Below are 22,797 nucleotides of genomic sequence, written 5' to 3'. Positions count from 1 at the left end.
TGGCTCTTGCTGCCGGGGTTCTGATGGGAGTCGTGCGCTGGAAGAGAGACGTCCTTTAGGCAGAGCCTGGTGAGGAGGGAGTGTTGCTGTTGCAGCAGTACATGGATTTTCAAATGACAAATGAAACAAGCTTTTAATTATGACCAGAGCTCTGGGCCCTGCTTTTCTTCAAATGGAAATGTTGTGCTGAAATGAATTTGCTGTTAATTGGTTGCCTCATTCAAGACGGAATGCTGGGAGCAAAGTAGAATGTGGACTTATCGACAGAGCTTCCTCCTCTCAGACTGTAATCAGTTGGATGGTGCTACACAGGAATACGTGAGAATTCGTGTGAGAAAGGCGATGGGTGCAGACCTGTGTGACCGGCAGGTGTGGGGAGAGGTTTGAGAGAAGCTTTTGGCTGAAGTGGTGTCAGGTGCAGGTGCTGAAGTGTGATGTCTGGCTGGATGGAAGAGCACATGCCTCTGGGCTGTGGGAAACAGAGGAGGAGGTGGGCAGACGTGAGTCATGTCTTAGGAATGGTAGCAATTCAGGCAGACCCAGGATCAGGCTCCCACGGGGGAGAAGTGGACATCAGGACCCAGGGAGCGTGGGATGGTGGTCACGCCCGGGCCTCTGTGGAGCTCGCTGCTGTGTCAGCAGGGCCTTGTGCTTGCCCTCCTTAAAGCTTTCCCTATCCATAAAATGGGCATGACAAAATCCATCTTGTGACACTGAAGCTTAAATGAGATGATCTACATGGTGTCTTCCTTCCCTTCCTGACACATCATAGACTCACAGCTATGGTAGCAGAGACAGACTGGATGGAATGCTGGAGCCACTTTGTGCCTGGTGAAGCTACATGGATTTGTGCAGTGCTGGCGACTGTCTCTGAAAGCTTTTGGTCATAGCAGTGGCAACCTCGAGTGGCTCTTGGCATACTTGAGTCTGTGGAGTGCAAGGTTGACTGGAGCTCCGAGGCCATTGATACTATCCAGGGATGAGCTGATGGGGCCTTAAAACATGGGAGAAGGCCGAGAGGACTTGGCTGCCAGAAGCATGCCAGAAGCATTGCAGATTTCTGGCTTCGAGAACTTGCTGACTTATGGATATAGGAAGGTAAACCCAGATGGCTCCAAAATTTTAAGTCCAGAAGAAAGGTGGGCGGGTACAATTGCTGATTAGGTCATGATCGCCCTGTCCCTTTCTTTCTGGCCATCGTTTCTCCTCCCTTCCCCTGCCTTTGTGAGCTGGAGGGCCTGAGCCTGCACAGAGGTCTATTTCATGGTGACGATGACCTGCAGTAAGAAATCTCTCCACTTTATTTTGCAGCAGTAGTTAAATAAATTTAAGGAGTGACGGTGTAGTGGTATTTGTTTTTGCTTTTTTTTTTTTTAGGTATCATTTAACTGAAAGTTATTCCCAATTTCACTGATCACTTTGAGAGGCTGAAACATGCTTTGATTTGTTATTTTGTGTTTGAGCTAGTTTATTTTCTCACAGGAATGCCAATTGTTCTGTTGTCACACATCATTAAGTATCTCAAATTGTGTTACTATAATACTTAGCTGAATTATCTCCCTTATTTTGGCTTTTAATAAACTAAAATCTGTGTGAAACACACAGGATGGTGCATCTCCATTGAGGGTTGTTCAGAAGTGTGACTTTTCCTGGCATGCTTGAGAATCAGTGACATTATTTTATAGAAACACTTTGCAACTGACACCAAAGCTAGAAGCTCCTGTAAAGGGCAAGGTAGGTGACGTGTTATGCTTTATGGGTCACAGAAGTCTCTACATATATTTCTTTTGTTAAAACTTCAAAGTGTAAAAATCACTTCTGGTTCCCTGGCCAAGGCTTGGTCGGGGATCATGGTTTGCAGACCCTTGACATCACCTTAGCTGAAAGCTGGTCTCCCATGCGGTTAGCAGGGGCCCACCTCATTGCTTCAGCCAGAAAGATGCTGCCCTCATGCTGGAATTTACTTCAAACAAACTTGAAAGCTCTGGCACCGCTGCTTATTTCCATACTGTTGCAGGCTATCTAAAATACGGAGGATGCCTTGGTGTTTTGATTTTGTTACTCCTCTTGAACGGCTCTGAGATGGCTCATCGCGAGTTAGACATTTGCAGAAATGATCAGGCAGAGCTGCAGTCATCTTGCAGATCAAGTGAAGTTTTTTCTGAAAGCTTGCTACAGGCTTAAATTTCTGACCCCTTTCCATCCACTGCTCTTGTATGATTGGCTTCTTTTTGCACCCATTTGGATCTGTGAAGCGTCTCCCCACCGTGGTAGAACTTTAGCTCTGATTTCATGTATGAGTCGGTATCCTCACTCCTCTTCTGCGAGGAGAAAGCGCTGCAGGTCCTGCATGGTTTCCGTCCCCTCCCTGCACGCGGATGGATTGGGAGGTATTTGTGGTGTGTGAACTTGCTACCCCCAGAGGCTCCTTGTTCACTCCCCTGGACCGCACTCCCTACTGCCATGGACTGCACTCCTCCCTCGTGGTTCATTCCCCGGACCGCATTCCTCCCTCCTCCTTCCTGGCTCACCCCCCTGGACCACACTCCTCCCTCCTGGTTCACTCCCTGGGCCGAACTCCACCCTCCTCCCTCCTGTTTCACTCTCCTGTGTGCCCACACCTCCCTGCTGGTTCACTGCCCTGGGCCCCCACGCCTCCCTCCTGGTTCACTGCCCTGGGCCCCCACACCTCCCTCCTGGTTCACTGCCCTGGGCCCCCACACCTCCCTCCTGGTTCACTGCCCTGGGCCCCCACGCCTCCCTCCTGGTTCACTGCCCTGGGCCCCCACGCCTCCCTCATTGTTCACTCCCCAGGACCCCCACTCCTCCCTACTCCCTTTGGGCCGCATTCCTCCCTCCTGGTTCACTCCCCTGGGTCCCCACTCCTCCCTCTTGGGGGCGTGGTAGTTTCTGTTGTGCTTGTGCCAGCACGGTAAGGCTGAGTGGCAGCTCCAGGGCTGTGGCTGGTCACGCAGCTGTGGCATTAGTGCAGAGAACTGCGGGGATGCAGCTGCCCTTGCTGTGATGCTTCGAGTGTCATAGTCGATATGGGAAACTGTGTGGGATGTGGATGTCCCAGGAAGGGACAGGAGCCTCCCCGCAGCCTCTGTCAAACACTTCTCAGCCAGGCGTGGTGGCTCACGCCGGTAATCCCAGCGCTTTGGGAGGCCGGGGCGGGCGGATCACCTGAGGTCAGGAGTTGGAGACCAGTTTGGCCAATGTGGTAACTTTTGACGTATTAAGAATTAAGGAAAATGACTCACACTCGTTTGCCTTGCTTTTTAATTGACGATTGGTGTAGCCCAGTAGTGTGAACTTGTTAAGCAACCTTTCTTACCGAAAGACTAATCTTTAAAAGTCTCTTCCTCTGGACACGTCTTTGGCTGCTGTAATCAAATGCAATGTAATCAGCACTGGTTAATGGCTTTCCTTGCTTGGCTAACAAATGCTCCTCAGAAACTTTGGTTTCTTGTTATTTTCATTTATAATTATGTTTTAAGCCTTCTAATTTTTCTAGCTTTCCTGCGAATTGGGAATAACTGTGATGGGTGCTTAGTTTGGGATGTTGACATACACTGTATGCCCAGCTATTATGCCATTGTGTGAACACTGATTTGTCACTTTCTCATGAAGACTGATTTCACCTAGTTTGGTAAATTCTATTAATTTTAAGGAAGGGGGTGGAATGCAACTGCTGTTAGGTGGCTTTTTTAAGGATCAAGGAAATGTTGCCATGATTATTACCATTACAGAAGGAACATAAAAACACGTGCTGCCTTCAGTCATGATGAATATGTAAGTCTGTGACTGCAGAAAACGGCAGCCCTAAATCTTAAAATCGTGTGGATGCACCAAGCCCATCTGCAGGGCACCGTGGAGCAGACTGCATTAGCCGAAGTTGGCCCACAAGTCCTGAGGGATGGTGTCTGAGTTATGATAAGGCTCTGACTTGGGATTAAACAGGCCTCCAGATACTGTGATATTCTAAACAAAGACACGATACTGCCCTGGGAGCCCAGTGGGCACCTGTAGGCAGTGTAGGTGAGAAAAGGCTCCAAGGAAGATTCCTGCAGCTCAGCTAGGAGGATTCTGTAAGGCAGTAGACCCATCAATGTTCAGAGTGTTGAGCTATATTCATTCCTTTTAAGCAGCCAGGCTTGTGCGTGTTTTTAGGGGCACTCACATGGCGCCCCTTCCGCCCTCACTGCTGGTTGTGCCTGTTTGATGTTCCGAATTTCTGTGTTAAATGTGTCCACTCTCCAAATGTATCTCTGTCTCTAGAATATTTTAGAGTAGACCATTTATTGGTTAAACGCTTGTTTTTAGTGAGGAAGAAATCTTTAAAACTGGCCATACAGACCCTGCTTTAAATGTTGAACAATGGAGTGTGTAATGTTTAACACGTAGTGTTTAAAGTAGAAGACAGTTTAATTTAGAAATCCTGTTGGAATGCCAACTTAAATTACCACCATCCGTATGCATATGGAAAAGAATGAGAGTGAATGTGCAAAATTGGAATTTTGTCTATTTTGTAGAGATTCTGTAATGTATCAGGTAGAAGCCTCACTTCATGATTTAAATGCATGAAGCTGAAATTACAAGACTTGACGAAAACATGCCTTTGAATAGTGAGCCTTTATCCTCCTTGAAATAGTGATTCATTCACTAACACGTCCACCTGCAACTTTGTCAAACACATTTGTTGCCCTAGTTCTCAAGTGGGCTCAGTTTTCCAGACAGGCAGATTATTACTGTTTAAACTTTGTCCTGATGATGTTGGTGAACAGGGAAAATCCCTTGAGGTGGATCCTCTGTGTGTGTTACACATCAGACGCGGCCTGCCCAACCCCTCTGCCTGTAACTGGGAACCTTGACTGTCGGGATCATTGTAGAGAACCTTGAGGAAAGCAAAACAAGCCTCTGGAGTAGCAAAAGATGTAGCTGATTTCATGCAGTAAAACTTACACATTTTTCTTTAAAATGCATCCTTCGGAACATCAGCTTGCTGATTATCTTAGAATCGCTGTAGTCTGCTGACAGCAGTCGTGGGAACAGGTGCATGGCCCGGCTGATGCAGGATGGTCTCAGAGTGGAACCACACTGCTGACACCGAAGGAGGGGCTGGAGCCATCACGCTCGTGACTCGTGCAGATGACCTTGGCTGACCTCCAGAAGAGGAAGTGTCAGTATCCAAGGAGGAAAAAGTGTATTAATTTCATGAGTGTTTGCCTTCACAATGGCTAATACCCTGAGTTTGTGGCACCTGCTCTCTCTGGAATGAGGAGTCTTCCCTTCCTGGCAGACAAGCTCTAGATGGGAACAGGAGCTGTGGCTGCTGGATTGAAGAGGTTTCCTTCTTGGGGAGGTGGCCTTCGAGCCTGACTCAAAGGAAGCTGTGACTGGCGGGAAAGGGCATTGGGGACAGTGTATTTACCAGGAGGGTCAGTGACTGAGAACCATCCTGTTCCGAGTATTGCCATTCTGGTTCTAGAGTAAACTTGGGGAGAAGCAACAGCCAAAAGCCTCGAGGAATATTCTGTGATGTTGATGACATTTGGTAGATTTGTTGCTGAGACTGAAATGAGAAGCCCTGGAGGTGCAGGTCTATCAGGCCATGCGACGTGGGACAGCTTCTGCTTCAGGGATTGGAGTCCCCGTGCCAGAGGCTCAGTCCTGCAGAGACTTTTGCACAGTGGGCAACTGCTGCCTCCGGTTGATTGTGAGTCCCCCAGATGAATACCCATGAAAGGTACCGTGTCAGCAAAGACCCAAACTCTGTGAAGCATTTCGAGATTTATTCTGAGCCAAATGAGTTACCATGGCCCTTGATGCTGCCCTCAGGAGATCCTAAGAATGTATTCCCAAGGTGGTCAGATTCCAGCCTGGTTTTATAGCTTTTAGGGAGACATGAGGCAATCAATCAAATAAATGTAAGATGTACATTGGTTTGGTCTGGAACGGTGGGACAACTGGAAGCAGGGGTGTCCAGGTCATAGGTAGATGCGAAAATTTCCTGATTGACAGTTGGTCGAGAGAGTTGTCAGATAAGGGGTTGTGGAGACCAAGGCTTTGTCATGTGGAGGGAATCCTCCAGATAACTTCGGAGAGAATAGATTGTAAATGTTTCCCATCAGACTAAGAGTCTAAGTTCTGTCTAATTCCAGAAGGGAGGTGGGGTGATGAGGCAAGTCCGACCCCCCACCGATCATGGCCTGGACTAGATTTTCAGATTAGCTATGGAATGCGCTTGTCAAAAGCAGGGGCTGTTCAGATGGCCAAAGGGGCTTCAAATTCTAATGTTTTTACAACCAGAAAGTGATTGTGTTTCTTCTGTGGATGAACAGCCAGTGTGGTAATTAATATTTTATTAGCAGATTAATTTGGAAGTCAATGTGTTTTCAAGTATGTTAATTATTAAGTCATCAACAAACAGAGAAGGGCTTGCTTTGAAACCAGCCTGAGACTCAAGAGGCTCATCAAAGAAAACGATGGACTTGGGAGAACTGATTCACGTGTTTACTGACCCAAGTTTCAGGCATTATGAGAAGTCTGTGCTGATACACTTGTGACTTGAGAACTTAAATCTTGCTGGACTCTTAAGAGTGAGGCTTTTTTTTTTCTTTTCTTTTTAAACGGTCAGTGTTTCTGTCTCCTGTGTTTTGTCTTCCAGCCGCTGAGCACTTTAGCCTTGTGTTCATGTGGCCTTGTTCTCCGAATCACCCCCTTTGCTGCTCCTCTGTCCTGCCCGCCTTGATCGCGTCTTCCCCACCCCGTGGGTTTTATCCCGAGGACTGCTCTCCACTGTGTGGAGTGGAGGATCAGTGGACACTGGCTTTACCGACTCATTTTCTGTGTAGCTCCCAGTTTCTCAAAATCATAATTGTCTTGGATTCCCTGTGAAACTGGGAGTCAGGCCTTGGGCGCAGTGCTGGGTGGCCTTGGGCGCAGTACTGGGGCAGGAGGGAGAGATGAGAACAGGAGGGATGGGTTTGTCAGGGGAAGGATCCCCTTGCCGAATTCCTGTGTCTGTTTTAGGTTAAAGACGAATGTCCGGGTGGGTGGATGTCTCACCCGGTGTGGCTGGACCTCGCTGTGCTGAACACTGAGCAGGGGCCCCAGCAGCTGCCTCCTGCCAGGCCGGGACAACAGGGCTGGGCTTTCGCCTCTGGGGTGGGTTGTGAGGGCTCGTGCCAAGGTGCAAGGGTCTGCACCACTGTGGTTTGACCTGAGGGGCATGTGGGAAGCTGGTTTGTGCTCCTTACCTGGGAGAAGCTGAGCTCACTTGGGCCAGAGCCTCTGGGGAGGTAGGAAGGCAGAGGCCTAGAATTCCTGTTTTCCCCAGACAGCAAGGAAGCTCAGTGTTGCACCTGCTCTGAGATGCTCTCAGCAGCCATATATAGTTGATTTTAACATGAGGGAAGGTGCCAATTAACCCGGCTCTGTGGAGAGCTTTGAGGAGTCCAGGCCCTGGGCCCCAGGCTTTTTAATATGTTCCTTCCTGAACAAAAAACAACAAAAGATCCCTGTGGCTGATGCCGACTGCGTGGGGTAGGACATGCCGAGCTTGTGTGGGGCTTGCCCCTGAGTTTCCTTGGTGCTCCTCCCAGCCCCCACGGACACCAGCCATTCCAGGCCGAGGCTTGTCCTGTTTAGACCCTTGTTGGTCTGTGGTCCTGGATCGAGGGCCCAAGCACTTCCTTCATCATTATAAATGATTCACCCGAGATGTACGGCTGCCCCCAACATCTCACGAGCATGAGATACAGCCAGTGTCGCTTCCCCAAGCTCATAATTCTAGTGGAAAGAGGAAATTTTACTTTTAATGTGCTCGTGTGACTCAGATGCAAATATTCAATTCCCGTTAAACTTTCAAGACCTTGAGAACCTCAGATTCCTTGGAAGCCGTTCCTTGGCCCCACGACTAACTCCTGTGGAAGGAGGCTGGGGTGGTCCTCAGGGTCTGGGGTCCTGCTGCGTTCTCCAGGATTCCTTAGGTTTCATCATTAGTCCCAGCTCTTCAGCAGGTGGAGTTGATTGACTCTGACATTTCCATTATGTTGTTCTTGTGTTGCCTCAGTTGACTTAGAATAGTCAGTATTTACCAGAAATAACTGATGGCGAGATGGGAATTATTGGTGATTCCCGGACATAGGCAGCCTGTATAGATAAGCGTGTTACACAGTGTCTGATTTCTGAGATGTTGGTCCAAACCTGCTCAGCAACACACTTTCAGGGGTAGATTCCTGTGCAGGAGAAGCTGCTTTTCCCTGAGACACTGTGGTGGCCCCTGCACTGGCACGGCAGGGTGGTTGTGTGACTGGGCAGGGCTGGACGTGCTCCTGTCCACCCCTGCGCTGGGCGCCCACCTCCGCGCCACATCTGTGTCGAGGGTGCCTACCTTTGTTCCCCCAGCTCGAACTCATAGAATTGTGTACTTTCCTTGACACATTCCTGCATAGAGATGATTAGATCTGGGGGCTGAATCTCAATCTGACATGCATGTAGGTAAATTATTCATGTGAATGACTTGGGTCCTCCACGTTCAGGGTCAGGAGGCGCGAGGTGGGTTTGGAGACAGCTGCCTGGCCTCAGGAAGTTTCTCTCAGAGTCTGTTTCTTTCTCTAGCAAAGTAAATGCTGCCTACCTCACGGGGCTTGACACACGCTCAGTACTCAGATGCTGTCTGGTCTTTATTATAGTTAGTATTTGGGGAACAGCGTGGCTGGTAAGAAAATGTGTTATCTTTACAATTTATAGAATGTCATACAAGGCAAGCGTGAAGCCGGGACTCTACCGTAATCTGAAGATGCTGGTGCTTACTCTTCTCCTTAAGCATTTTGTTGTAATTCTGGCGTGTGTCAGCCAAGTCATATGACGGCACCGCATGCGTGATGCCAGCTCAGTTACCTTGGAACGGGGAGCCTGAGGCTGCCAGGGAGCATCCCTCCTGCCTCCAGCCCTCGGCAGTTTGTCTGTCTCTCTATCCTTCCCTCTGTCCCTCCCTATCCCCCACTCCTCCTCACCACTCCTGCTCCCCTCCCTACCCCCCTCACTTACTCTACAACTGAGGCCCAGACTTTGACAAATCACAGCTGGGCCTATTTATCGCTTGGTTGGGAAACCAGAGGGAAAGGGGCCCAATTACTACAAAAATAGAGAATTGAAATAGAATGTGAGCCACTTTTGCGTCTTGTTTTTTATTTTAATTTGAATATAAAAGGCAAGTGTCAACACAAAATCGGTGGTAACTGCGCCACACAGCTCCGAGTCTGCCTTGTCGGGGCTCCGTGGGTTCCCACGCCCTGGCCTTCTCCATGAGAGTCTGGACACGCCGTGGCTGCGAAAGGAGCATTCAGTTATGGTCCTTTGAATGTTCCAGAGTCATGTTTAATAAAAATCTTCACGTTTACCCACAGCCAAGTCTTGATTTAATAAGAGGTACTTCAGGTCTCTGGGTGGGCCTGAGCCTCTGTTTTCGAAGCAGCCGTACCATCCGAGGGGCAGGTCCATGTGGGCTGGCAGGCGGCCTGGTCCTTGGAGCACAGGGTGGACCTGACCCAGTCCTGGCAGTGCGGGGCCTTGCAGTTCTAGAATGTAGTGATGCAACCTGTGGCATAAATAAAAAGCCTCATGTTCCCCCATGAGAAGCTGGGACTTCCCCTCAGTACTGTGGTGTGCTGTGTTTGTGATCGTGTAGATGTAAAAGGGTGAGGGAGATGCCTAAAAACCAGGATTCCAAAGACAGCCCTTCATGTCTGGTGCTTTCATGTGTGTATGCACACCTGTTTGACGCGTGTACACCTTCACTCGTGCCCCTGTTTCATGCGTGTACACCTGTTCACGTGTGCATGCACCTGTTTCACGTGTGTATGTGCCTGCGCATTCACCCTGTATTGCATCATACGTTGTATTTTACAGATTTTTTTTCCAGTTTGTATCGTGAGCTTGTAACGACTTTGTGAAGAAAAGAGGGGGCCCTGGCAGCCTTTGACTTTGAGAAACGTGATGTCATGGGAACAGATGAGACAGCCCAGGTGAGGCCGGCAGAGGCCATCGTGGCCTGGGAGTCCGTGCACATCCACTGTCTGTCGCTGTGTGACAAGTGACCCCAAAACCTAGGGGCTTAAGGCAACGTATGTGTACGACTGTACAGCTTCTTCAGGTTGCAAATTCACGGCAGCCCTGCTGAGCGGCTCTGGCCCAGTCCCCCGGGTCACCGTGAAGATGCTGTCCAGGGCTGCAGCCATCTGTAGGCTCAGCTGGACTGGAGGTTCTGCTCCAGGATGCTGAGCTGACGTGTCTGCGGGCAGAGGCCTGCTCCTCCACACCTGGCCCCTCCCTGGGGCTGGCAAGTGCATTCCTGCCCAGGGCCGCTGCTTTCCCCAGAGACGTGGGAGTGCTGGTCTTCTGCCCAGCGTCAAGGTGGCCGAGTCAGGAGCAAGGACTTGTTTCCCCTACTCAGAGGCTACTCCTGCAGGGTTGGGCGACAGTGGAGGTCGCGCAGGAAGGTGTTCGCTGAAGACCGTGCTCTGTGACTTGACGGGTGTTCCTCCCAGGAGGGTGAAATGGAGACTGGACGCTGGGAGCGGCGTCCTGCGCGACCCGCATGTAGTGGGCTCACAGCAGAGCTAAGTCCTTCCTTTACAGATACTTTTCAGAGTCTGCCCGCCTTTAGATTCTCTGATTAACGTGTCTGAGGAGGGTCCCAGGAGTCTGTCACCTGCCAGGCCAAGGAGGTTCCCTGCATGTGGCTGGTCCCCTGACGCCCTGAGAAACGTGGCTCGAGAGGATCACCCGAGTTTCCTAAATGAGTCACCTGCCTTCTCTTTGCTTTCATGCCTCCCCCAGGCTGGGTCAGTCCTGTCAGCTGCAGCGATACCTGCATGCTGGGGTTACAAGGAGATGGGGGTGTGTCTGGTCCCCCAGGGAGATTCGGTGACTGAGGATGCTGTCATAGCAGCCAATATGTCCTTATTTTTTTCACTTTTAATGAAGTTCAGTTACTAGGTTTTCTGAGGCACAATGATGTCCTTGTGAACAATTGGTGAACAAGGAAGCAAACAAGTGTGGGAAAATGATCCTGCCCTGAAACCTAAAAAACGGCAAAACAGTAAAGAGCCCTGAAGAGCCCATGGGGCAGTGAGGAGACACCTCAGCAATGCTTTAAAAAAAAAAATGAGATGATACTGAAGTAAAGGTAAACTAAATTTTGGGTCTCCTATGGGTAAAGAGATTGTGGTTTATATTTTATAGGCCTGCATTTTCATAATTATTTATTTTTCTTTGTTGCATTTAGAATTAGTTGCAATAAATGTGATTTTTTTAAATTAAAAAATTGGGATATATGAAGTCTAATCCCTTTGTGATATTTCTGTACTGTGAGACTCCACATACAAAAGTGAAGCCCAGACTGTCTATCTCTAACGAACCAGAGAGAAGTGGTCATATCCTGCAGGCTGGTCTGGCCTCCAGGCGTCTGGCCATCCTCCCAATCTTGGGCACACCTGCATCACTGGTGCTTCCTGCCAGGCTGTGACTCTGCCCAGGTTTCAGGAGCACCTGGAACAGTTTTCCTGGGGGTCCTGCTTTGTCCTGGTTCCTGGAAGCACAGGCTTTTGATGAAGGACTCCCCACCGCCAGGTCAATTGGTGATTGCCCCCCAGGCTGTATTTCTCGCATGAGGCGCAGAGTGCGGGCGTGGTGTCCCGGCCCTGGAGCCAGCTCTAGGACTGCACAGCGGCCTTGCCTCCACCCCTCATCTGGGAACAGGGCGGTGGGGAGGAGAAGGAACCAGGGTCTTGCCCCTTCTGTGTCTCGAGAACATGGGAACACATCGTCCCATTGCCTTGCACCATTCACAGCCCAAGCTTGTGTGAAGTATTTACTTTATAACCTCCCCCGACAATGATGTATTTTATATAAGCAGCACATAAAGTAGTGATTTAATACCCTATCAAGCAAGATCTAAACAATAAGGAACAGATATCACTGTAGAAAAGTTACTTTATCCAGGAAACATTTATCAACTGCAGGTGGAAATGAATCATGGCTTCCTCCTCGGCGGCTCCTGATAAGCCTGTGAGATTCTGTCCTGTTCGCAACTGTTAGTTTATAAGCTATACCTTTCCTTCTATGATGTTAGTTACAAGCTCTACCTTTCCTTCTGTGATGCTTATTTCTTGCCTGTTCAGCACTGTTACAGGTACAAGCTCTACCTTTTTTTCTTCGATGTGTATTTCTTGCCTGTTCACCACTGTTAGTTACAAGCTATACCTTTTATTCTGTGATGTATATTTCTTGAAGGCATGGACTAAATCCTAATTCCACAGTATTCGATGCACATACTCGAGACACTTGTTTGAATGAATGGATTAATGGAAAAGAGAAGTGGTGATTTCCGTTTTAATTCATTATGCCAAACTTTGTTTACACACACAATTTTATGGTCCTTTGGATAAACTGAGCTTCCATGCAGGGTGGTTAGAGATTGTGGGAGTGCAGCAAATGGCTCTGTGTCTCTAGGCTCACGAAGGGCTTGAGGGACTTGATGGCGGCACCCGTGTTGAAAACTCAGTTCTGCAAATCCATTTGATGATCTGCCAGCACACACAGCCCTGCTTCCCAGCTGATTTCTGCACAGAGGCTTCTCCTGAACACCCCAGGTGAACGTGGGTTCAGCCAGCACTGCTGCACTTCCACAACAAGCCAGGTGCTGCAGGGATGAGGGAGAAGGGCAGGACCCGGATCTTCCTGAGTCCCAGGGCCCGTGTGGGGACACTGCCTGGCCTGGCTCTTGTTGGGGAAGTCAGGGAAATGATGGCATGGAGCTTCTGTTGGCAGGATCCGCTTGCTCAAACATGGATCCCAGGTCTGTGTGTGGGAGGCAAAATAGAAATTTATGTGGATATCATCAGTAACATAGCAAATGCGGGCTTCTTCCGTAGGGTGGCTGACCCTCTCGCTCATCTGCTGAGCAAAGGTGCGGCCCGGCCTCCTGGACCTCCACAGTGAGCTTTTCCCAAGCTCTGTCCACTCTGTGGAGATGGCCGGAGCCAGGGCAGACATGGGGTGTTTGTAACTTTTTTTTTTTTTTTTTTTGAGATGGAGTATTGCTCTATCACCCAGGCTGGAGTACAATGGTGTGATCTCGGCTTAGTGCAAGCTCCGCCTCCCGGGTTCACGCCATTCTCCTGCCTCAGCCTCCCAAGTAGCTGGGACCACAGTCACCCACCACCACGCCCAGCTAATTTTTTGCCTTTTTAGTAGAGACGGAGCTTCACCGTGTTAGCCAGGATGGTCTCGATCTCCTTACCTCGTGATCCACCAGCCTCAGCCTCCCAAAGTGCTGGGATTACAGGCGCGAGCCACTGCACCCAGCCAGGTGTTTGTCAGTTTTTGAAAGCTGCATTTAAAGAATGAAATAGACCGAACAGAATTACTTACTTTTGAATATTTAATACTTAGTCTACAAGAACACTTAAATATAGTTAATGTATTCAAATAATAAGGAAGAACTTTCCAAAGCAAAAGTACAAACCTTTTACTTGGCAGGGATTTCACTCTGTTTCTAAAAAGCCAGCAAGCACTTTTCCTGAAATAGACTCGTCTGTTCCTCTACATAGACCCTACTAACATTTTAGCTGCATTTCTGCTGTATCTTCATGTGATAGATGATAGAAAATTCCTTGCTACTGGAACTTCACGATGCTTTCCTTTTAAACATCAGATAGAAAGTATGGATAGTAAATCTCAGATTAGTTGCCATTCTCGGTCTTGGTAGAGCTGCCACCAACAGCCTCTGTCAGTTACAACAGAGTGTGTCTCCCCAGCAACCAGGCTTAGATTGCAGACCGAGCCAGGCTCACCCAGGATTGAGTGCAATGTCTTCCAAAGCTGTAGCCGCTGCTCTCAGAGGAGACTTGAGCCCTCCCTTTGATGCCTGCAAGTGGCTGTTCTCAGATCACAGCAGCTGCAGCAGCATCTCGGAGGATGCCGGCAGGGGTGTCCTGGGTATTGACACCACAGCAGGGGCCTGCAGTGTCGGAATGAAATGGGCCGTGACACTGAGCAGCCTAGAGGAGTCCACAGCCACGTTTCAAAGGTGCAGCGGCCCGAGGTGAACCCCAGAGTACTGAAGAGCCTGGAGTTGACCTGTCTCGAGTCCATTGAGAGAACTGGCTCAATTCTGTACCTGTGCGGGCAAAAGATGACTGTTTGGGCTTGGCCCCTTCCCAGGCCAGGGCTAGGAAGGTTGTCTGCACAGCTAGTGGGAGCTTGACTCTGTTCACACTTGGGGCTGAGTCCCGCTCCTTTCTGTGAGCCCAGGGAAGATAGACATGCCGAGCTCTCCTGTAAGAGGCCCCTGATGAGTGGAAGCTGAGCGCCAGGATGGTCGGCCTTGTGGTGTGCGGGGCAGGTTCGGAGTGGGCACGTGCTACGTGGGGGCCCGGCTGCTGTTGTCACTAATTGGGCTCAGCAGACGCTGCCGGTGGACATGGCTCCTGTGGTACTTGGTGATTTTCTCCTCACAGGAGGTACTTGATGGGTTTCCCTGCGGTGAAGGTGTCGGTGCTCTGACAGGCTGCCTGATTGGAGGAAGGCGCTGGTGGGGTTGTGCTCCGAGGCCCCGTTCCTCTTAAGGAACAGGAAGGGGGTTTGGGATCCTGCTTCCGGCTGCGCTCGCTTGCTAGGTTCTTGGCCTCCACAGCCGGGAGGAGCTGAGCGCCGGCCTGAAACTTGGACCCGTTCTACAGCCTCCGTGGCGCTTGTGGTGGTATGCGGGATGTGGCCCTTGGAACTCCAAGCCCTACCCTGGTATGCCACGCGTTGGGGCGTCTCAGGCACCCGCTGTGTGCCAGAATCCGTAGTGGGGTGGGCGGTAGCAAGGGCTATGGGGTAGAGGGGACACGGTACGCGGATGATGCTGAGAAGCATCAGGGAGGCACTTGAGGCAGTGACAGCAGAGCTGAGACCTGCAAGGAGGGGACTGGCTGTGGGTGTTGGGGCTCAGGGAGCTGCCTCTACTAGAGCCACAGCGCTCAGTGAGGGCAGAGCGGGGTACTGAGGCCTGGGGAAGCCGTGTGCACAGTTCGCATCAGGTATGTAGGTCTGCCGGGCTGTGCTGCCCTTCTCAGTCCTGGCTGGGCCTGGGGTCCCGGAGGGATCTGAGGGTCCTGGCATCTCCCTCTTCTTGCTTCCCTGTTTCTTCCTGGTCAAGGGCTGCTTGTTTATTGCAATTCTGGCAGTTATTCTGAATATTAAGAGGAGTTTCACAAAATTGTAGGGGGAGAGGGACCAGGGATTCTTTTTTTTTTTTTTCTCCCCCTGATTTTACACGGAGGCTTCTGCTGTCCCTTAGTGTGGAGACAGAGTGCAGATGTTCTGTAGTTTTGTCCAGGAAGAGAAGAGCTTCTGAGAAGTCACAGATCTGATCGTTGCAATAGCACTGACATTTTTAAATGGGAGAATGCTGATGTCTATAATAATCAGAGTGAAACTTCGATAGCTTCAATATAAAGATGCTGAGATGATCTTAGAGCCACTTCGTCCATAGATCCTTCTACAGAGTGGAGTGTGACATCTCTACCAGCCTCTGGTCAGTGGCCGCCTGTGGCTGACTGAATGCTTGAAGTGTAAATGAGAAACTGAATTTCTAATTTTTTTAAATTTTAGTCAAATTTAAATAGCTATATGGGCCGGGCACCATGGCTCATGCCTGTACTCCCAGCAGTTTCGGAGGTCGAGGTAGGTGGATCATGTGAGGTCAGGTGTTCGAGACCAGCCTGGCCAACAGAGTGAAATCCCATCCCTATTAAAAATACAAAAAAATTAGCCGGGCCTGGTGACAGGCGCCTGTATTCCCAGCTACTCGGGAGGCCGAGGCAGGAGAATCACTTGAACTCGAGAGGCAGAGGTTGCAGCGAGCCGAGATTGTGCCACTGCACTCCAGCCTGGGTGACAGAGGGGGACTCTTAAGGAAAAAAAAAGATTTTAAAAACCCTACATGCCCCTAGTTGCTTCTGTAGGAGACGGCATGGTTCCAGAAGGTAGACTAAGTGTTGAGGACTCTGCAGCATCAGGCTGCAGACAGTCTCCCTTCCTAGCAGCGTGTGCCCCTGGGCTGTCCTTCTACCAGAAGGGATGGTGGCATCTCTGGGAGGTATCTGTGGACTCAGATCGGTGTGGATTAGTGACTTGTGTTACTCACAGATACTTAATTTTATGGGTAAATGAATACCTGGACTTGCTGCAATTTCAGGGCAAGATTCGGGAGTAGGGAGTGAAAAGTGACAAGGGGACCCAGGGCTTGTTCTGCCGCCCCCAGGACCTGCTCGGGGCGTCTTCCCGTCTGAAGCTGCAGCGCCTGCCTGGGCACCCCTCCTCTCTGAAGCCCCAGCACCTGGTCGGGGCATCCCTCCCCTCTGAAGCCCCAGCACCTGGTCGGGGAACCCCTCTCCTCTGAAGCCCCAGCACCTGGTCGGGGAACCCCTCCCCTCTGAAGCCTCAGCACCTGGTCGGGGAAGCCCTCTCCTCTGAAGCCCCGAGACCCTCCTGGCCTGCGGTGCTGCTTCTCCAAATGCTGCCCTTGGCTGTTTTCCAGGAGTCACCGGCACCCGATCAGGCTGCGTGTGTCACTTCTTCATGGATCTGGGGTGTCGGTGAAGTCATTGAAGCTCATTTGTCTCATCTTCCTCCTCATGTGCCGTATCTCACCTGTTGTCTGTCCGAGTTCGTGTGTGTGCGTGTTGTGCGTTCTCAGGCTGTACTTGGTGCTTAGGTGACAAGAACGTCTTAGGGCAATGGACTGTCTGCTCCAAAGGATGCTGTGTGTGAATCGAGACACGGTTTATTTGTGGGGTTTAAATTTTCTGGATGTTGGAGGCAATTAGGGGGAAACAAGGTCTAAAAAAGCCCCTGGGGAGGAGGAAGGCAATAAAGAAAAACGTAACTTTATACACACTTAGCAGTAGATTTAATTTGAAGGTGAATTTTGTATTTTGGGGACTCCTAAAGTTACTGTTTGTTGGGATTCCTTGATGAGCTTTTCTTGTTTTCTGTCAAGTAGAAAGTAAAGTGCATCGGTTTTGTCTTTAATTTTGACTGACTAGAATCTAATTCCCTTTTTCTCCCATTCACGTTAGGGTGGGGATTGGACTACAAGAGCTGTAGGATCTCTTTATTTCTGATCTTAAATGAATTTTTTTATTCACTTTTTTTTTTTTTTTTGGTGAGTTGCTATTTTTTCCTTCAATTCACTGTTCTTTGTTTTGGAAAATGTTATATTTGTACTGTGCTTTAAATGTACACAGTGGTTCTAAATTGCTACTTTTCTTTAAGGTTAGATATAACATCATAATTAAAATGTCATCCATAAATCAGGCACAGTCTGAGGCCTGGAGACCCCTCTTGTCACTTCCTTCCAGCTGTGTCTCCTTCCCTGGCCACGTTGCCTCTGGCCACGTCTCCTCCTTCCCGGCCACATCACTTCTGGCCTCATTGCCTGACACCCTCCCTCCTGGTGACCTCCGTGGCTCCTGCTGACTGCCCTCCCAAGGGTCTGGTTGAGGCTCCTTCCCCGTTTTCTGCTTCTGAGTGGGTCTCAGGGCCTGGATGTTTCATAGGATGCAAGTTTCTTCCCTTCCAGCCGTGGGTCTCTGGGTCACAACTCCAGAGAGTGCACAAAGCTCTCCTTACCCACCTGGGGGCCCTGAACCCTGACCGCCAGGGCTTGTCTGTGGGGTGTGGGGCAGACTCATGCATGAATTGGACTAAAAAGGTGCTTCCAGGAATCCTTGTTTTAAGTGCACTGTAGCAGAGATGGGGAGAGGGGACCACCTGGTTTGCTCAGAATTTGGTGGTGATCACAGCCAATGAGGCAACATAAGCCCCTCCTCAATGAAGCATTCCACAGACTGATTTTACACATGACAGTTGTGATGGCTGGAAAAGGCTTCACACAATGAGTGAGTTTGAGCTGCATTTGAAGAAAGAAAAAGTCCCTGCAGGTGGAAATGAAAGATAAGGGTGACCCAAGCCATCAGCAGCAGCGGAAGTGAGGTTGTGCCGACTTCCCATGGATTGTTGGCATGGCTGAAATGCAGGAGAGGGCAGGGGTGCTAAGGAACAGCAGGGCGACATTACGATCCCCCTGCAGGGAGGGGACGTGACTGACATATTATCACATGCATACAACTGAGAGATGATTTGAGGATGATTTCTGGGAGCATGTGGGAAGGGCACATCATCAGTTCTCTGGATCTCTTTTTATGAAGTGAAAACAGGCCTCTGTCTCTCTTGGGAGCTGTTAAGATCAAATCGGATAATCTATAGCGAGCCTTGTAAATGCTAAAGCTTATGACAGACTGTTCCAGGCCCCTTGTCTTCACCCTCCTTTTCTCCTCAGTATCGTGAACCCTGCTGGGTACCACACTATCTGCCTGGCTTCCTCCTCCATAACGTGAGCCCTGAGTACTTGCTGGGTACCTCGCTGTCCACCTTCCTTCCTCAGTAACGTGAGCCCTGAAGTATTTGCTGGGTACCTCGCTGCCTGCCGTACAGCTGGCTGTAGCCTTGTCAAACGCACTTGGCTGGCACATAAGCAGAAGTGCTCAGTGGACCTTGGGAGGTCTTTCTGACATGTGGGTGCCTGCTTTTCCCTGTTAGGCTGGAGCTGCAGGAGCCCCCCTAGACCAGACAGAGGACCAAAGCTGTGGCCTCGGGGTGGGGGCTGGGGGAGCTCCCTGGGTTTATTGTGTGGGTGAGAGCAAACTTCAGTCTTGCTGCGGCACCGGGATTCAGGGATCCTTCTGGAATGTTCTGAGTGAGAAACAGAAAGTGTGCACAGGTGCGTCTTCTACGGATTTTATGGTTATCTTGGGAGAACACTGGTGCCTCTGAGCTATGAACCTGCAGAACCACTTCTTCCACTAAGACTGCCTTTATATAAAGAATGACTTACAAACAATGCTACTTCAGATGGAGGTGATGGAGTTATTTGCAGGTGTGGCCTGAAAATTGAACAAAATGACTCTTTCACCTCACGAAAGTACCTTACGTTATTCCCAGTGATTAGACATTTGAGTTTTCCAGTGAATATTAAAATATAAAAATCTTGTGTCCACCACTTTCTTATGTGATCAACGGTGATATTGATATGTTTTTTTTTTTTTTTTTTTTTTTTTTTTTTGACGTAGAATGAAATGTGGAAGCTGCTCATAACACTGAACCAGTGTTTTCTAACCAATGTGTGATTACAAAATCGTGTGCTGGTAAAAGCCATTCAAGTGCAGGACGGACCAGTCGACTTAGAAGGAATTGGGGCGGAAAGGCCCGTCGGCCAGAGCGCAGACTCCACGTTGCAGACAGCCTGTACTGAAGTACTACTTATTGTATTTGGCAGCAGAGAATACCTAAAATTATCTGAAAACACATTGAAAATACTTCTTCTTAATTGTGTATCAGCATGGGGTCAGACTTTTTTCATAAACTTCAACCACGACTCTGCAGCCCACTGAACGCAGACAGCCCATGAGAACCCTGCTTTCTGAGATGCAGAGATGTTAGGCATTTTCACAGCAGCACAAACTGTTTTCATGCTACTGCTTATTTTGGAAAATGGTTTCTTTAAGACTGTGTTAAGATGTAATGACTTTATCACTGTAAAATTAACTAAATTGTTACCTTTTTTTTTTTTTTTTTTTTTTTTAGACGGAGTCTTGCTCTGCCACCCAGGCTGGAGTGCAGTGGTGTGACCTCAGTGCACTTCAACATCTGCCTCCTGAGTTCAAGTGATTCTCCTGCCTCAGCCTCCCTAGTATCTGGGACTACAGGTGTCCGTCACCATGCCCGGCTAATTTTTGTGTTTTAGTAGAGATGGGATTTCACCATGTTGGCCAGGCCGGTCTCGAACTCCTGACCTCAAGTGATGCACCTGCCTCTGCCTCCCAAAGTGCTGAGATTATAGGCACAAACCACCACTCCTGGCCTCATGAGAAACCTTTTTTGTGATCTTTAATAAAGTGCAAAGTGTTCCTGAGACCCAAATTTTGAAAACCACTGGCTTAAACTGACAAAATTGTCCACGACTCTTCAGTATATCCTCTAATCTGTTGATGGAGAAAGGACGTAAGGGTTGCTTTACTTTTGTCATTTCACAACTCAATGGTGCTGGGACAACTGGGGTATCCACATGGAAAAGGATGGACTGGACCCTTCCTCACCCTACACACAAAGCTCAAAATGGATCCAGTGTTAAGGAGCTGAGTGTGAGACCCATTCTGTCAGTCTGCTGGGTACCGTAACGGACACCACAGACCGTGTGGCTTAAACAACGGCATCTTATTTCCTTTGTTCTGGAGGCTGGAAGCCTGGGATCAAGATGCAGGCAGGGTTGGATTCTCTGGGGCCTCACCCCATGCTGTGTAGACGGCGTCTTCTCTGTGTCCTCACAGGTTTCTCTTACGTGTGTGCAGCACTGAGGACTGTGTGCCTAAATTGTCTTATAAGAACACCCGTCATACTGGATCAGGGCCTACTCTTAAGATCTTATGGGACCTAAATTGCCAAGTTAAAGGCGCTGTATCTAAATATAGTGACATTTTGAGTTTCTGGGGTTGTGACTTTAACGTGGGAAACTTGACAGGGGGACAGTTCAGCCTATGACACCTTTAGGGGAGAATCCTGGTGAAACTGTTATGTTGGATTAGGCAATGTTTCCTTAGATGAGACGCCTAAAGCATAACAAGCAACTGACGGGAAAAAGACGGTATCAAAATGAAAAATGTTCATTTCAGAGGATACTGTTAAAGTACAAAGACAACCCACAGAATAGGATACATCATCTTGATAAGGGCCTGATATCAAGAATATATTTAAAAACTCTTAATAAAAATCCAATTAAAAATGGACAAAGAATTTGAATAGACATTCTCCAAAGAAAGACATATAAATGCCTTAAAAAGCACATGAGATGTTTAACAGAATTCGTCATCTTAGAAATGGAAATCAAAACCAGCGTGAGATACCACTTCACAACCACCGGGACGGGTAAAACCCCAGTATTGGACAGTGACATGTTGGTGAATTTGGGAAAACTGAAATCTTGATATATTGCTAGTGGGAGGGGGAGTAAAATGGTACAGTTGCTTTGGAAAAGTCTGGCAGTTAATTCCTCAGAAAAGTTAAGCATAGAATCACCGTACGACCCAGGAATTTCACTCCTAGGCATATGCCCAAGAAAATTGAAAGTATTTTTACCGAAAAGTCTTATATAAGAATCTTCATAGCGGCATTATTCCTAATAGTAGAAACAGCCCAGGTGTCTGTCAACGGATGAATGGATAAAGACAATGTATGCACAATGGAATCTCACTCAGCCGTAAAAAGGAACAAAAGAACGTGTGCTCCAACCCAAATGAGCCTTGGACGTGAAAGATGCCTGCGCCAAAGATCACGCACTGTGAGATTCCACTCATCTTGGACGTGAAAGATGCCAGCACCGAAGGTCACGCCAAAGGTCATGCACTGTACGATTCTTCTCACAACAGGTGTCCAGAATGGGCAAATCCAGAGAAACGGAAGTCGGCTGGCGACTGCCACGGGCTGGCAGAAGGAAGGAGCAGGTGCTGACTCTTTAATGGGTTCAAGGTTTCCTTGGCCAGTAGTGAAAAAGTCCCGGAATTACATAGTAGTGGTTGATTGTTGCACAGCTTTGAGAATATGCTAAAAAGACTGAATTGTATCCTATAATATTGGGGCTTTTATGCTTTGTAAATTGCTTTTCAACTTAACAAGGAACTCAAGAACTTCTTTGGTGTTGATAATTAGAATGTGAAAGAGACAATATCCAAAACATGTTACTATGTAACTCATGTCCCCAGAGAGTTAAACTTCATTAAAGGATGTGTTTAAGCCTAGGAGACACAATGATCCTATACTATATGTTACAGCCCATCTTACTGATTTCTGTCTCACATAACAACCATATTCAGGGAAAACCGACATGTAAACGTGTGCTGAATGCTATGTAGAGGCACATTCCTCTTACCCGGATGGTCTTTAGTGGTGCAGTAAGAGATACGGTCATAGCAACGTTAGTTTAATTTCCAAGGCAACAGGAATTTGCAACATCTGATGAGTTAGATCTACCTGCACAGCTCCTAATAGGGTTGCCCATTTCTGTGTGGTGTCTGTGTACGTTCTTGCTGTGGAAATAAGTGATAGTACCTGCATAAACACTTGCCTGGAAATGCACACGAAGCTGGTGAAAGCAGAGGACAGGCGAGAGGGTAGCATGGCTCAGCCCTGGCAAAGGAGACGGTTATTCCGAATGCAGAAGATTCAGGAACACGATCCTTGGGAAGACTGGTAAATTCCGTGGATCTCACCACTGTCGGGTTGTATCTGTGTAGCCAGTTTACCGGAGCCATCAGAACCGCATGTGTTGGTATCAGTGTCATCACTCAACGCTTCTGACTTTTCCTGGTGCTTAGGATGACTGCATGTGGCAGAATCAAAGTGCTCACTTAGCACAGATCATCAGATCCCAGTTCGTTTCTATCAAGGGGGGCAGGGTTAGGACCCCCCCACTCCCTAATCGTATAAGAACTGGGATCCGATGATCTGTGCCATCGAGAGAGGCAGGGTTACAACAGCCCCCTCCCCAATCCCATTCTTGAAAATAATAGTTGGCTTGGGAGGGTTTTTACTCCTAAGGTTGAAGCCGTGCATTTCTGGAGTCTGGGCTGTCAGCCGTGGTGGCTGGGGAATGCTGGGGCTGTGGTCGCCCGGCCGCCAGCA

General features: G+C 48.9%; 1 long non-coding RNA gene across 2 annotated transcripts in view; it reads left to right on the top strand.

Annotated features, from left to right (window-relative positions):
* Window positions 1-21,924, top strand: part of LOC135970072 (uncharacterized) — a 121,697-nt gene extending 99,773 nt beyond the window's left edge. For both annotated transcript variants that reach the window (XR_010585514.2, XR_010585515.2), the window contains exon 2: window positions 19,708-21,924. This is a non-coding gene — a long non-coding RNA (uncharacterized lncRNA). The remainder of the gene's footprint in view (window positions 1-19,707) is intronic.
* Window positions 21,925-22,797: the final 873 nt, after the last annotated feature.

The sequence above is a fragment of the Macaca fascicularis genome, chromosome 3, assembly GCF_037993035.2.
Source record: "Macaca fascicularis isolate 582-1 chromosome 3, T2T-MFA8v1.1".
Taxonomy (NCBI): domain Eukaryota; kingdom Metazoa; phylum Chordata; class Mammalia; order Primates; family Cercopithecidae; genus Macaca; species Macaca fascicularis.
The sequence above is the reverse complement of the archived record's forward strand: the minus strand, read 5'-3'. Positions and strand labels throughout refer to the sequence as shown.